At 44.7% G+C, this 16,326-nt stretch overlaps 1 protein-coding gene across 2 annotated transcripts in view; it reads right to left on the bottom strand.

The window, feature by feature from the left end:
- Scap (SREBF chaperone) overlaps positions 1 to 16,073 on the bottom strand; it is a 56,165-nt gene extending 40,092 nt beyond the window's left edge. Inside the window, exon 1 of one of the 2 annotated variants that reach the window (XM_031346409.1) lies at positions 16,013 to 16,073. The gene's annotated coding sequence lies outside the window, so the exon portion shown is untranslated. The other variant, XM_031346408.1, reaches the window with a different exon arrangement.
- Between the last annotated feature and the right edge of the window lie 253 nt (positions 16,074 to 16,326).

The following is a 16,326-nucleotide window of genomic DNA, read 5'->3' as shown; positions in this document are numbered from 1 at the left end:
ACTCAGAAATCCACCTGCCTCTGCCTCCCAAGTGCTGGGATTAAAGGTGTGAGCCACCACTGCCAGGCCTATGAAGACCTTTTTAAAATTGGGTGCATGCCACTACACATGTGTGGTTAAAGGACGAGTCTGTTCCATAACAAAAACATTTTACAACATTATAATCTTATTGTTATTGTTTTGTTTTGTCTGTTTGTTTTTCAAGGCAGGGTTTCGCTCTATAGCCCTGGCTATCCTGGAACTCACTCTTAAACCAGGCTGGCCTCGAACTCATTTATAAACCAGGCTGGCCTCAAACTCAGAAATCCGCCTGCCTCTGCCTCCCAAGTGCTGGGATTAAAGGCATGCGCCACCACGGCCCGGTCTATAATCTTATTTTTATAAAAGCGATGTTTTACGGGCTGGCAAGAGTGTAAAGTACTTGCACAGGCCTATGAGGATGAGTTAGATTCTGGGATCCTACAAGGTGGCAAGAGAAGACTGAATCCAGAGAGGTATCCTCTAGCCTTCATTCAGACTTACGTGTGCATTGCCTGCCTGTACTTGCTCACACACAAGTGTATACACACATTCTCACAGGCACACATGCACATGTGCACACAATTTTTAGGAAATATTGTTATGCATGATAGCTCATGCCTATAGCCCTACACTTGGGAAGATGGTGGCAAGAGATGAGATCAAGGTCACTCTCTAACTGCTCACAGACTTTGAAACCAACCTGGACTACATAAGATGGAAAAAAGAAAAGGGAAGGAGGGAGGGAGGGAGAAGGGGGGGTGGAGAAAAGATTATTTAAATGTATAAACCTATGTTCACAATCTCACTAAAAAAAGCCTTTAAATTTCAAAATATGGACAGGATTTATTCCTGGGTAGTGAGTGAGTAATTGTTATTTTGTTTCTTGAGTCCCTATCTTCTCCCCAAAGTAACTTAATACAAAGTAGCAACAGTAGCATAGGAACAGTAGTAAAGTCAAAATAACAGAGCTCCGTGCCCAGCAACACTGTGAATTAGGCAGCTATCTTGCACCAAATACAAATGTAAGCACTTGACACACACTATTTTCTTGGTTCATCCCACTAGCTACGTCAAGACAGAGCCAAGATGGGGTTAGACCCCGCAGATCTACCTGTCTCCCCAGTGGTAGAATTACAAGCACCAACACCCAGCTCTTTTCATGTGGCTAGAGACAGACCTGGGGTTCCCATTCTTACACAGTATTTTACCAACTGACCTTAGTCCCTCCCCTAGTTTAATACCATTTATTTCACTATCTATAGCATCACACACTCCTGAGTAAAATTTACATGTTGCAAAATCAAGCACCAAAAATACTGGGCAGGCCACAGAACCCTACAGAATCCAATGAATAGCAGAATAACCCAACAGGGGTATCTAACTACAGACAGTGCCATCTCACTGTATTCCGTATCAGTCAGCAAACTCTGGCATCAGCGATTCTACCTAGAAGGCACTTACCGCTAAGAGAGATCAATTTTTTTGTTTGTTTATTTAAATTTTTTAATACAATTTGATCTTGAATGTGTCTCAAAGGCCCATGTGTGTAATTCTTAGTCTGAGGACACTGCTATTGGGAAATGATGTAACCTTTGAGAGATGGGGTCTAATGGAAAGTCTTCCAGTCACCGGGGCAGGTTCTTGAAGGAGACCCCGGCCTCTCTCCATTCTCTTTAGCTCTCTAACATGCTTCCACTATGATATGCGGCCTCTCTACAGGCCACAAAGCAACTCAACTGTGGAATGAGACCTGTTAAAATGGGGGTGGAACATGGTGGCTGGTGACTGGAACCCCAGTATTCAAAGAGGCTGAACCAGAAGGATCCAGAGTTCCAGCCTGTCCAGAGCTCCTGATTAAGACTAAGGGAGTGGGGGGGTAGGAACACTGCTTTCGACTTGTAAGGACCCTGATCTTCTGGGTAGGATAGCCACACTCAACCACATTCCCTGTATTAGAGAAATTTACTTCTGTAGAATTCTCAGCTGTTTTTACTTTGAAAAATCTCTTTACTGCTACAGTTTATGAGGCCATCAATCACCATGTTACTAAAACTGTTCTTCAGTTTGCTACTGTAAGTGAGCTAGTTCATGTTGGGCAAATCTTGAGTTTTATCAACATGTCTGATGTATCATTTGTACCTCTCATCAGAATTTCACACGCTGCTCTCTACCTCACAGACAAGCACGCTTTCTAACCTCACTCCTCATCCAGTATTCACATATGCACAGCCCCCAAATCAGACACTTGGTGGTTTTTCTCAACCCTCTGTCCCCTTCTTCAAGCCCCACCAGGTGGGTTTCTCGACCCTCTGTCCCCTTCTCCAAGCCCCACCAGGTGGTTTTTCTCAACCCTCTGTCCCCTTCTCCAAGCCCCACCAGGTGGTTTTTCTCAACCCTCTGTCCCCTCCTCCAAGCCCCACCAGCTGTCCAGCTGGGCTGTCCCCTTTGCTCCCTTTCTGTCCTCTTCTGATCCTTGTATACTTAGAACATAACCCAGAGGCCTGCCCCTGTCTGCAGGGGCTCTGCACAGCCACCCCGCTCCTCCCCACTTCATCTCACACTGCCCCCCTGATTCTGTCCTCTTCAGCCTCATTTCCACCAATGGCACGTCCTGTTCTCTCTGACGCCTTCTCTTTATAGGTGGCTCTTTTACATCTACCAGATCTCAGGTCATTATACAAAAACAGCTCACCTGACCACATGTTCTCCATATGACTGCATACATCTCCAGTTCTCACAGAGCCTATTCTCTTTCAGACATTTAAAACTGTAATTACGTGTGCTCTGTGCCCTGACAAGACTATAAGCAAATTCCTGTCCATGACTGTACACCAGTGTCTAGAATAATTCTTGGTACAATAAGAACTTACTGTGCTAAATGGTACACAGGTATAATCGCAGCATTTTGAATGTAGGAGGAGGATCAGGAGTTCAAGAGCCTAAGTTCAAAGCCAGCTTCAGTTACACACTGAGTTCAAGGCCAACCTGGGCTATGTGGGAACCTGTCTCAAAAAACAAAAAAAAAAAAAAAAAAAAAAAAAAAAGCCAAAGCGGGACATGGGGATGAAGATTTATAGTACCAGCACCTGGGAGGTAGAAGCAGGAGAACCAAGAGTTCAAGACCAACCTCAGCTATTTAGTCACTTTCAGACTAGTCTGGTAGGTTACATGAGACAACATCTCAAACAGAAACAAAGGCTTAAAAACTTAGCCGGGCGGTGGTGGCGCACGCCTTTAATCCCAGCACTTGGGAGGCAGAGGCAGGTGGATTTCTGAGTTTGAGGCCAGCCTGGTCTACAGAGTGAGTTCCAGGATAGCCAGGGCTACACAGAGAAACCCTGTCTCGAAAAAAAACAAAACCAAAAACTTACTAGATATCCCATCTGTGGTGGCACACACCTTTAGTCATAGCACTCAGGAGGCAGAGGCAGAAGGAAGATCTCTGTGAGTTCCAGGTCAGCATGGTCTACAGAGTAAATTCCAAGATAGCCAAGAATATACAGAGAAACTGTTTTGAAAGAACAAAAAAGCAAAAACAAACAACAACAACAACAACAACAACAAAACTTTCTAGATAACAAATGAACCAAATCAAGCCACAAATCAGATACTAATTATCCAGACATTGGTCACCACAAACCTACCTCTCACCTCCCAGGAGTGATACAAAGAAGACCAGAAGCTCTGGCAGCAAACAGGCAACAATACCTTTTCAGAATAAAGTAAAAAATAAGGAACAGTGAGATGGTTGGGTCAAGCTTGGCACACAAGCTTGACTGAGTTCTATCCTTAGAACCCTCCCTCTGTGGAAGGAGAGAACTAGCTGTCAAAAACTGTCCTTTGACCTCCACATACGAACACACACACACACACACACACACACACACACACACACACACGCTACAATAAATTGAATAAACAAACTAATAGAGGGAGTGCTTCATCCATCCATCCATCCATCTTTCACAAATGTCCCAGCCTAAAATCCCCTTCACCTGGTGTTTTTAAAATGTATATGTGTACTCAAGAGTATCATATGACTGGCACAGGAAATGGACACAGACATACAGCATAGATCAGATGAGGAGGTCAGAGGTCAGTTTTGTGGAATCAGCTCTGTCCTTTCACCTTTGTGCAGTTCCTCGGGCTTGTGGGCCCAGTGCCACCCACTGAGCCATCTGTCCATACTTTGTTCACTCCTTCCCTGTACCAATGAGATTTTAGAGAATGGTCTCCAATCCAACAGCAGCAGCACCCAAGAGCTTATCAGAAAGGTAAATCACTGGGCCTACCAGTACCTGGTGAGGGTCAGAAAAGTCTAAGAAAGGCCCAACCACATGCTCTGGGGAAACATTGCCCATCAATCTGACAGTCCTAGAGTTGCCAAATTCATTCTGATGAAAACATCTTTACCATATACTAAACTGGCAAATAGGGCAGGTAAATCTCCACAACCCCCAGCCTGCACAATTCTAATGGTTATTAATTTTGCTGTCCAAATTTGCACCTGACATCTGGCTCATCTTCCAACCATAACAGTAGGGACAGTAAATTAAAATTAAAGATCTGCTTATGTTGGACACCCTGCATACAAAAGCTTTAGATGTTTGTCTACTGGCTGCACATCTTTTTAATGAGGCCATGCTTTTTATTACATGTTCAAAATATACTAAAACCCCTATGTCAGATCCCCTAGAACTGGAGCTATGGATGGTTGTGAGTCACTATCTGAGTAGCTGGGACTTGAACCTGCATCCTATGCAAAAACAGTAAGTACTCTAACTGCCAAACCATTTTTCCAACCCCAATATTCCAAGTCTAAAAGGGATAAACTGTGGTACAGAAAAGGAGGAGGGCCAAATATCAAACCCGGTAGCATCAAACTAGGAAGTGATTTGCTTTAAAGAACACCTTGCTTCCACGGCGCTGCTGGCCATAGCCCAGGAGACTTCCTTCTCAGGCTGGCTCTGCTCACGGCCATGACTTTCCTTAGGAGACATCCCAGGTTCTCGGCATCTCTGACTTCCTGGGGGCTCCACTGCATCTCTAGCTCAACTCATAGCTATATTCATTCACTGCACCTTCAAGGACGACTATGGGGATCCTGACCCTGACATACATTCCTTGGTCTTTCAGGCTGTCCTTTTTTGTTGGTGGTTTTTTGGGGAGGTTGTGGGCTTTTGGATTGTTTGTTGGTTGGTTGGTTGGTTTGAGACAGGGTTTCACTGTGTAGCCTTGGCTGTCCTGGAACTCAGAGATCTACCTGCCTCTGCCTCCCAAGTGCTAGGATTAAAGGAGCAATGGCTCAGTGGATAAAGGCTTTTACTGCCAAGATGATGACCTGAGTTCAGTCCCTGGAAGCCACATGGTAAAAGGTGAGAACTGATTCCCACAAACTGTCCTCTGATTTCTATGGCAAAAAACACACAAAATAGATAAATAAAAGAAAAAAAAAAAAGAAAAATTCAAGTGGAAGCCTTCACTACCCCCATAACCCACATTCTGCATTTCTGAAAAACTGTATCACATGGGTGTTACCATGTGATCTGCCAACTCAAGCACTAGCTAGGGCCCCTCAAACCATGGCTGCAGGGACCTCTAACCCTAGGCAATCCTGTGCAGTAGGGCGTCCCAGGGCTCTCTTCTCAAAGGAGTCTCTCAGATGAGTTAAAACCTTTACATGCTTGAGCATGATGCTATAGGCAGAATCTAGCCAATTTCTGAGATGTTCTCAATGCGTCTTCCCTACTGCTTTGCTGCAAAGTATTATATCTGGCTTCTTCAACAATCCTAACTGCTTCAGCAACGAGGCTTTTCTGTTCTTTTTCTGAGTATACTATAAGGTTTCAAACCCTTCAGTTCTGCTTTATCCTCCCACATGCCACTATAAACCACCCTAGCTGAATTCTGCAGTGCTTTGAAACTCCCTCACCAGATAAAGTAATCTTATTACCTCGGAAAAAACCTTTTTGTTACTATTTCATATATGTATATAATACATCCTGTCCTATCACCCCCACACTCTCCTCTTCTACACCCCACACCTATCAACCCCCACCTTCTCTCTACTACCACCTCCTCTTCCTCCTCCTCCTCCTCCTTCTCCTCCTCCTCCTCCTCCTCTTTTTGAGACAGCATTTCATATAGTCCAGAATAGCCTCACACTTGTACCTGATGATGACCTGGAACTTCTGCTCCTCCAGTCCCCACCTCCTGATCCCTGGCATGACAGGCATTTGACTCAATCTATGTAGTATTGGAGATCAAATCTAGGATTTTAGGCATGCTAGGCAAGTATTCAACAAATTGAGTTACATCTCCAAACCACTAATCTACCATCCTTAAACTTAGTCTCACAAAAATCTCAGACCCAGACAAAACAGAGACAATTTCTTTTTTTTCCCTTCTGGTACAAAGATAGAATCTAGGAACCATGGCACTAGACCACTAAGTCAACCCCAAGTCGTCTCTTTACTTCTTTTTGTTTTGTTTTGTTTTTTGTTTGTTTGTTTTTGTTTTTTGAGACAGGGTTTAGCCCTGGCTATCCTGGAACTCACCCTGTAGACCAGGCTGGCCCAACTCAGAAATCTGCCTGCCTTTGCCTCCCAAGTGCTGGGATTAAAGGTGTGCACCACCACAGCCCGGCCTCTCTTTACTTCTTTAAAAAAAAACTTGAGACAGAATCTCAGTAAGTTGCCTAGGCAGGTATGAACTTGCTATCCTCCTGCCTCAACCTTCCTCAGGAGATGGGACTATAAGCCTGCACCAGACCTGGCCAAAATATAGACATTTTCTGCTAGAATGTAACATGAATGACTTCTAGTCTAATTTCAAGAGTCCTTGCTCCCACCTAAAATATCTCAGCCCAGTCCTTACTGCCTGTATTTCTATCAGCATTCTCGTATGTGCTCCTACCAGGATCACTAAGTTCTGTAGACAGCACTATATGACTTCCCTAGCTCACAGCTCCAAATTTTTTTTTTTGAGACAGTTTCTGCATATCCCTAGCTATCATGGAACTCACTCTATAGACCAGGCTGGCCTCAAACTCAAAGATCCACCAGCCCCTGGGATTCTGAAATTAAAGGCATGTGTCACCACGATTCCCAGCTCTCCGAGTTTGTTAAAGCTCTTGCATATCAGTTCCAAAGGCTTCAGACCCAGAAGGCATGGTGTCACAGCAACTATGTTTAAGTAACAGGGAAAACAGGTCCCAGAGAAATGAGGTTGTGACAAAATATGGACATAAATAAATCGTGTATTTCTGCTCAGTTTCAGAGGTCTTAGTCTGGAATGGCAGAGAAGGAATGAAGAGACAACGCAGCTCCATCTCGTCAACCAAGAAGCAAAGAGGAAGAAAATGCCCGAAAGAGCAGGCTTTCTCCTCCCCTGGATTCAACATGGGCCCTGTCTACCCCAGGCCAGCCCCTAGTCAGTCCTCTCTGGAAATGACCCTCACAGACACAGGCAGAGGTGTTTTTCTAACCCAGGAGCCTGCCTCACTCCGAATGGACAAAATCAGCGCATCCCTAATCATGGAACTAAAAAGGAAGGGTGTTTTGTTTGTTTGCATTTTTATTACTGCAGATGTTGTTACATCTCTAGAAAGTCTAATAAATTCAACTGAAATCTTTTGCAGTTGATAAAAGGGTCACATAAGTCAGTGAGAACTGACATTTAGGAAATCCATGCCAGGGCTGGCAAGAAGGTTCAGTAGGTGTGAGTGTTTGCCACTAGCCGATGACCCAAGTTGGCTTTCACCTGGTGAAAAGAGAGAAATTGTCCTCTGACCTACACTCAACAATGGTAGCACATGTGAGTGTGCACACACATGGTAAATCAGCAAGTTTTAAAAATAAATCACTGCTTTCACATCTATCATGAATAAGCAGAAGACATAATTCAAAATACTAAAAAAAAAAAACAAAAAAAAACAAAAAGATCTTTCTGTTTCTCTATGGAATAAAAAAGACTTGAACAAAGAGAAAAGCCATGCCCTATCCTCAGTAAGGATGGATATTACAAGAATATCACACACAGGCGTGGTCGGCGGTACACGCCTGTAGCTCCTGCCCTACAGACTGATGGAGGCCAGTCTGGTCTACACAGAGAATTCCAGGCCTGCTAGCACTGCATAGTGAGGCACTATTTCAAAAGAAATTGTTCTTCCTATACTATATCTAAAATATAATATATCTACATTATAATCTAAAAATATAACCTAGTCCCACTAAAACATGTAGAATCTGGCCAGGTGGTGGTAGTGCATGCCTTTAATTTCAGTGTTTGAGAGGCAGAGGACCAGGCCAGGACGAGGCCAGCCTGATCTATAGAGTGAATTCCTAGACAGCCAGGGATACGGAGGGAAGCCATGTCTCAAAACACACATACACATAAAATGAAATGAAATAAAATAGAACATGTATAGGTTAATTTTTAAAACATGTTTTTAGATTCATTTAGTTAATTTTATGTATATGAGTGGTTTTTTTGCATGTATGTATGTACAACTAAGTTTACCAAATATTAAAACATATTATAGAGTAGTTAAAAGTGGGTACTGACACATAAATATTCAGATTTCTGTAACAGAACAAAAACTGTCAACAGACCCACAAGTGCATGTGGCAAAGTATACCACATATAGAATATGATGAGAAAGTTTAGGCAATTGAGAAAAAGATGGCTTCTTCAACAATAGATATTCTGCAAATTTGGAAAGAAATAAGTTCAAACTATAGTTCACACTAAAGTAAACCCCAAATGTATAACAGATATATAGGCAAAAATATAAAAAATACCTAATGATAATTTTAAACATAAATCTACAAGATGGGTCTGGCAAGATGGCTCAGTGCATAAGGTGCTTGCCTGATGACCTGAGTATGATCCCCAGAACACACTTTAAAGGCAGAAGTCAGGCCGGGCAGTGGTGGCACAGGCCTTTAATCCCAGCGCTTGGGAGGCAGAGGCAGGCGGATTTCTAAGTTCAAGGCCAGCCTGGTCTACAGAGTGAGTTCCAGGATAGCCAGGGCTATACAGAGAAACCTTGTCTCGAAAAACCAAAAAGAAAAAAAAAAAAAGGAACCCTAACCAACTCAAAAAAAAAAAAAAAAAATCTCTGTGTTTATGCAAAAATACCCCTGAATGGACATATGGAAAGGAACTCTGTCACTAGGGGGAAGATCTGTAACAGGAGCAGAACGGACGGGACACTTTCCTGGGCACGCTCTTACAACTTTTAAACTTTATATTCTATAAATAAATTTCTGCCTTTTAAAAGCTAAACTTATAAACTAGTGAAGGAAGCTTTCCTGTGGGCGTAGCAGCCTCCACCTGAGCCTCTGTGGCTGGATTTGCAGCTCTGGGCGCTCTTAGACACTGTCAGCACCCTTTACTGCCTGCAGTCCCTCGAGGCCACGGCCAAGGCGCCTTGTGCTCCCTGGGTGCACCTGACATCTCTTCTGGATTAGGGTGGAAAGTCACTGCAGCTCTGTCCACTGAGCTAAGCCAGTCCCCTAGTGCAAACCATGAATCTTCAGGGGAAAAGGTGTATTTTTGTTTTAAGTTATTTTGCAAAGCAGCAATGCTCAGGGCAAGAAATTTAGCTTCTCTAAGCATCAAAACTAGGCAAATAAACTAGAGGAACTTTCAACAGACCAAGCTAACTGTACTGAAAAGTAGAGAGGAATTTCCTTTCATTTCAGTTAATGAGTGAAGTAGATTTCAGGGACTCTGAAGCACAAGCACTAAAGAGGATGATTTCCACATTCTTGAGTCATTGCTGGGATGCACAGCAACACCTCCACTGAAGGGAGAACTAATCAAATTCATTGATTGTGATGGTTGTCATAGCCAGATACTCCCCAATCAAGTAACAAGCAAAGGGTCCATTTTTATTCCTTTGTGACCTAGCCAAGAATTATCAGTAAGAGCCAGGCAGTGGTGGCGCGCACCTTTAATCCTATCACTTTGGAGGCAGAGGCAGGGGGGTCTCTGAGTTCGAGGCCAGCCTGGTCTACAGAGTGAGTTCCAGGACAGCCAGGGCTAGACAGAGAAACCCTGTCTCGAAAAATAAAAAAAAAAGAATTATTAGTAAGATGATTGAATTGATTTATCACTGCTAATGAGGAAAATCTCTATTCTAATTGTTTAAATGTTCACTTAACTGTATATGTGTGTATCTGCATATATGTGTATGAGGACATGGTTTCAGGTGCCCAAGGAGCAAAGGAGGTTAAATGTCCACCCTAGAACTGGAGTAGTTGTGGTTACCTGATGTGTATACTGACACCTGAACTCTGACCCTCTACAAGATCAACAAGTGCTCTTAAACACTGAGCAGTCTCTTCAGCTACCAGAGAATCTATTTTAAAGCCGGAAAAACCACCCAGCCGGGCCCTTATAGGTGCCTCAGCCTCAGCTCATGCTAGCAGAGGCAAGGCCAGGGCCTTCCCGCCCCTCTGCTAGCCACATACCAACATAATCAAGTCCACTAGCTAGTCCTCTTGCCTGACTTCCTGCTGGTAACATGCTCTGATAGAAGACACTAAGACTCTAGACAACTTCTATAACTTAATCCCCAAAATGGAAGATGTGACGAGCCTTTGCTCTGTCGTTACCACTTCAAGATTCCTTACTACAAATGTGTGGAAGGAACAGGTCCCACTCTCACCACAATGAACGCAGAGAGCTGTCTTTCAGTGGAGAGTGACTTGAAGAAAGACACAGAGCAGCAGCTCCCCTGGCGTCCCTTTTGTAGGGGCTAGAGTCCTCAAAGCTCTCAGCACCATGGCTGCAGAGCACAGTGGCCCTTTCCAATAACATCCGTGTGAGAAGACTCCATGCCTGCAACTCTTTCTTGCCCAGCTGCCCCACGTTTCCCATCCGATTCGCTGCTAAGTCCAAACCAGGTTTCAAAACTCCTGTATTTTTTTTTTTCTTTTTCCAGTTCTTGCATGTGTGGTATTCATGTGTGTATACAAGTTTTTGTATATGTGTAGATGCACACATGTATGGATGGGTGTGCATGTGGAAGCCTGTAGCTGCCAATCATTCTCAATTGATTTTTTACCTTATTTATTGAGCCAGGGTCCCCTACTCAAATCCAGAGCTTGCCAACACGGCTAATCTTCCTAGCCTCATCTTGGTCTTCCAAGGCTGGAATTATAAACAGTGGCCATATCTTAACTGCTGAGCTATATCTCCAACCCCTTCTTCTACACACGAGGAGGCAAAGAGTGATATGTTGGTGGGCTAACTATGAAGACATATCCCAAAATGCAATGCATCTATAACTTGTATTTCCTAGTCTCCATCCCCCAGCACAGAAACTTCACTGGGCTTACAGAATTTCTTTTTAAGACTTACTTTTTAAAAATTTTACTATTGTTATTTTTTGGTTTTTCACAACAGGGTTTCTCTGTGTGTCCCTGGCTGTCCTGGAGCTCACTCTATAGACCAAGCTGACTTTGAACTCACAGAGATCCACCTGCTTCTGCCTACCAAGTGCTGGAATTAAGGAATGTACTAACCCCTGCCCAGCTACTTTTTTAATGTACTATCATTGTGCGCGTGCCTGCGTGTGTGAGTAAGTGGGTGCATGTGTGTGTGCACGCACGCTCTGCCCATAACAAAGCATGCATGTGCAGGTCAGAGGACAGCTCTACGGAGTTAGGTCTCTCGCTTTACTTTGAGGTGGAGTCTGGAGTCAAACTCAGGTCACCAGATTTGTGGGACAAGTGCTTTTTTATACTCTCTGAGCCCTCTTATAGCACCTTCATTATTTTTTTTTAACAATTTTGGGGGTTTTTTGAGCCAAGTATGATAGCACAAGCCTTTAATCCCAACACTCAGGAGGCACAGACATGCAGATCTCTGAGTTCAAGGCCAGCCTGGTCTACAGAGCAAGTTCCAGGACAGCCAGGGCTACATAGAGAAATCGTGAATCGAAAAACTAAACAAAACAATGTTTTTATTTTTAACTGTGAATATATAGGGGAAGAGACACACATAAATTCAGTACCTGTGTAATCTATCTAGACGAAGGCCCCGGATCCCCTGGAGCTGAAGTCATAGGCAGTTATAAGCCACTATGTGGGTGCTGGAGTCAAATTCAGGTACTTTTCAAGAACACAGGACAGCCGGGGTGGGGGGAGAGAAAATATCTGCAAATCATTTATCTAGCAGAGGATTAACATCTAGAATATATAAAGAACTTTTATGACCCAACAAGAGAAATCAACATAGTTCAAAGCCACACAAAGAGATCTGCAGAGCTATGTCGGTAGCTAAGAGTATGTACTGAGTTCCCGGTGCTCACATTAGACAGCTTACAAACCTGAAACTCCACCTCCAGCTTCTAGCCTCCTTGAGCCTCGGCACTAGAGAACATACCTACACCTACATGTAATTAAAATAGTATAAATAAACCTAGTGGTGGAGACGTGGGTCAGTGGTTGAAAGTGCTGGCTGCTCTTCCAGAGGACCCAGCTGTGTTTCCAGCACTCACGTGGCAGCTCACAACCATCTGTGACTCTAGTTCCTAAAAAACTGTCCCTCTGCCTCCTTGGGCACTGCATGTGTGTGGTGCACAGACACATATACAGGGAATACACCCATATACATAAAAACTCACACATTTTAGTGCCTCAAGGGGATCCTGTAACCAATCTCCTATGGATACTGACAACTGTATCTCCAAATAGCATGCAAAAATATGCAATTAACTGAAAGTAAGAATTCAAAGTACACTTGTGTTCCTCCTGATTGTCAGCCTTTTGACTATGACTAACTGTACACTCTGTTCCTGACACCACCATCCCTAATAGCCAAAAGGTAGGAACAGCTCCAATCTTCATTGAAAGATAGATTTCTTTTAAAATGTGTAGCTATACAGATAGCAGCATCCTTACAGAAGCAGAGGCAGGTAGATCTGAGTTCAAGGCCAGCCTGGTCTACGACTTCCAGGACAGCCCTGACTATAAATAGAAACCCTTGAAAAAATGTGGCTTTATAATTCAATCTAAGAAAGGAATGAAATGTAATAAGCAATATAAGAATGAACCTTCAAAACAAGGTGAAAGGAACCAGACACAAAAGAAAGACATGGAGCTGGAGAGAAGGCTCGGCAGTAAAGGTACTTGTTCTTGCGGACTATAGGGGTTTGGCTTTCAGCACACACATAGTTGTTCACGACCATCCCTAATTCCAGTTCCAAGGGATCTGATGTCCTCTTCTAACCTCTGAGGGCACCAGGCATTCACATGGTACACATACAAACATACAAGCAAAACACTCATACACATAAAACAAAATAAAGTAAAATAATCTAAAAAGTATAATTGCAGTTCTCCTCAGAAGAGAGAATTTATCACAAGCAGGCTCACAGAAACAAAGTACAACAGAGGTTGCCAGCAGTAGGCAGCATGGGAAATATGGACTGTTTAATAGGGCCAGTTTCTGTGTACATCAATTAAGAAGTTCTGAAAATGGGTAATAATGACGGCTATACAACACTGTGAGTATATTTAATATCCCTGACTGCTCTATTTAATCATTAAAATTGTAAATTTTATGTTGTACATTATTTTCCACAAATTAAAAAAATTTAAAAATTAGAAAAGTCTAACAAGCCGAGTGGGGGAGAGGGAGGAGATGAGAGCCCTGCCGTACTGAGACGGGCCATCTTGAACCCGGCTCCGTGGCACAGGCAGCTTCCTCCACTCATACCACCTCCTCTACTACCTCCCATTTGCTAAGAGAACAATAGAGAGACTATGAAGCCAGTGGACACATCTGCAGGGAAAAACGTACTGTTGTCCGGCAAACAGTTTGCACACAGGCACAGCCCCTAACTGGCCAACGAAAAAACTTGCCTGAAATTCACCCACGAAGGAGTTAACGCTTTCATGTCATCTGTTCATTATGGAATTTCAGATAAGCTAACACTGGAGCCCAGCAGCCCAAGCCTTGAAAAATTCAATAAACATTACCCACAAGTATCACTTTAGGTGGCTAAAGTCACCTGGATCCTGTTTCTTTAGCCAACTCTGGTCAGTAGTAAGTTCCAAGGTCAGGAGCTCACGTGGCAAAAACTGGAAGACATGGTTTGGAGGGCTGGTCCTCCGTGTACAGCTGGATGACCCTGGAAACTGATTCAACAGGAGAGAGAACGAAAACCACACATACAGTACTTGTCGCAGCCAACAAATGGATACAGACGGTCGGACTGAGCGGACAGCGCATGAATTCTAGGCTCCCTGAGATGAGTATCTGGAGTGATCATGAATTGTGGCAACCCTAACCACCCACATCAACAAATAAAAGCGTACGGCAGTCATGGTTCGTTTCCCAACTGGACAGTTAGGCAGCTTACATGTGACCTCAGGCAAATCACAGTTTTTATGGTTCTGTGTTCTAGCCACAAACTAAGAATAAAGTTTTTGTACCTACCTCAGGATAGCAATCTAAATTGGTGGTAGGGTTCCCAAACCAGTCACTTATAGAGCACATAGAAACATCTGGAGAGGTACTTTCTCTCCCCCTCCCCCAAGCCTGCCACAGTAACAAGAGAGAGTATTCAACAACAAAGGAGTTTCAAGTAAGTGAAAACCAGCTCTTGCATTTCGACTTGACCAAAGAATGGGTGCTGAGCAGAAGCAGGAGCACACACATCTTCAGGAAACCAAGACAGGAGGATGACACTTTGTGGTCAGCCTAGGTAACGAAGCCTAACTCAAAATAAAAAGCTACAGGTGTTGCTCAGTGGTAGACCAATGCCCTAGGCTCACGTCTCCAAATAACTTAATAATGAGTATAGAAATAATGTTTATACTTGTATACACTGTTGGTCGTTTAAAAAAAAAAAAAAAAAAAACCACATGTGCCAAGCAGAAACGCTGCAAGTATATAAAAAACACTATAGATCTGAAATAATTAACATATACTTTAATAACATTTAAAAGCAAATAATACATTTGAGCATCACACAGGCTACCCCTAAAATGTATTCAGCACTAACTAGATACACTTGATCCTGACTTCAATAAAAGCTTCAATGTTTAGCACACCTTGAGATGGCACCACACTGCTTACGCGAACTCTACAAGCGCACCCAAAGATAACATCATTAAAGACTGTTCCTATGTCGACTTCACAAGAATTATTGCAAGATCACCAGAGAGTTTATTCATCGGTTCTGTCACCATAAGAGATGAAGTAAATAAACTAAACTAGGGAAGACTACTGCCAGAAACCCTCACCCGCCGCCGCCTGTGGCTCACTGCCCTCTCTCCTCATCGCCTCCATCGGCACAACTTTCTTTGATGCAGTATGGACCCGCGGCTTCCTGCAGCTAGCGCTATCTATCACATTATGACCCTGATGCAACAAAACCACCTAGAAGTAAACATGAGCGACATAAGCGAGCAAAGTTTAGGTTTAAGCAACACCTAAAACCAGACACCGAACACGTCCAGCAGAGTGTATCTACAAGCTGCCTGGCTGGCTATCGGATCTTCGGCAAGAGGCAGGACTGAGTCACAGGGTCTAGCCCTCACCCTGGAAACCCCGGACAACCCCAAGGCAGGTTCCAGCAGCGAGGCTGCCTGAGCTCACCGAGCCTGAACCCATCGGGACCCAGGCAGTTCGGCCCGGGCGGGGGCGCGGTCGGGAACGGGGCGCACGGTGTCCGGAGCCGCCCTCGGGCTGCTGGACAGCGCCCACGCCCGCGCGCCCCTGCCCGGGCTCGCCCGCATCCCGGAACTCCCGGGCACGAGCGGCGCGAGGCCGGCGCCGGGGCCCTGCCGCAGGGGGCGGACGCGCGCTGAGCTACCTGTGGCGGCGAGGCAGCTCCCGGGCGGCGGCGACGGAGCGGCGGAGAGCCGCCTGCTCGCTCCTGGCCGGAGGTCCGGTGTCTGGAGCCCGCCCTCTCCCTCCCGGCCACCCGGCGCCCGCGCAGCTCCCCGCCCCTTCACCTCTCAACTCCTACCTTTCCCCTCCCGCTCCGCCGCCCTCCACACGTGCTTCCCAGCGGCGTGCGCATGCGTAGTGTGGCAGGGCCAGCGGCTCAGGCTCGCCCCCTGGTGGTCCCCTGGCACACAACTGCGGGAGGAAGTACGAGAGCTGCCCGTGTGGCCTGGAAAAAGGTCGCTAGTGGCCTTGGGAAAACTTTCGGAGTTTTGACAGTAGCACGGTCCCAGAAAGTGATCAAGAACATGCTCACGTTCCATGCTTTATAATGCCAAAGGATTAGAAGCGGGGCTGGGTGTCTGGCTCGGTGGTAGAGCACTTGCCTGGGACTCT

This window comes from Mastomys coucha, unplaced genomic scaffold (genome assembly GCF_008632895.1).
Source record: "Mastomys coucha isolate ucsf_1 unplaced genomic scaffold, UCSF_Mcou_1 pScaffold23, whole genome shotgun sequence".
Taxonomy (NCBI): domain Eukaryota; kingdom Metazoa; phylum Chordata; class Mammalia; order Rodentia; family Muridae; genus Mastomys; species Mastomys coucha.
The sequence above is the reverse complement of the archived record's forward strand: the minus strand, read 5'-3'. Positions and strand labels throughout refer to the sequence as shown.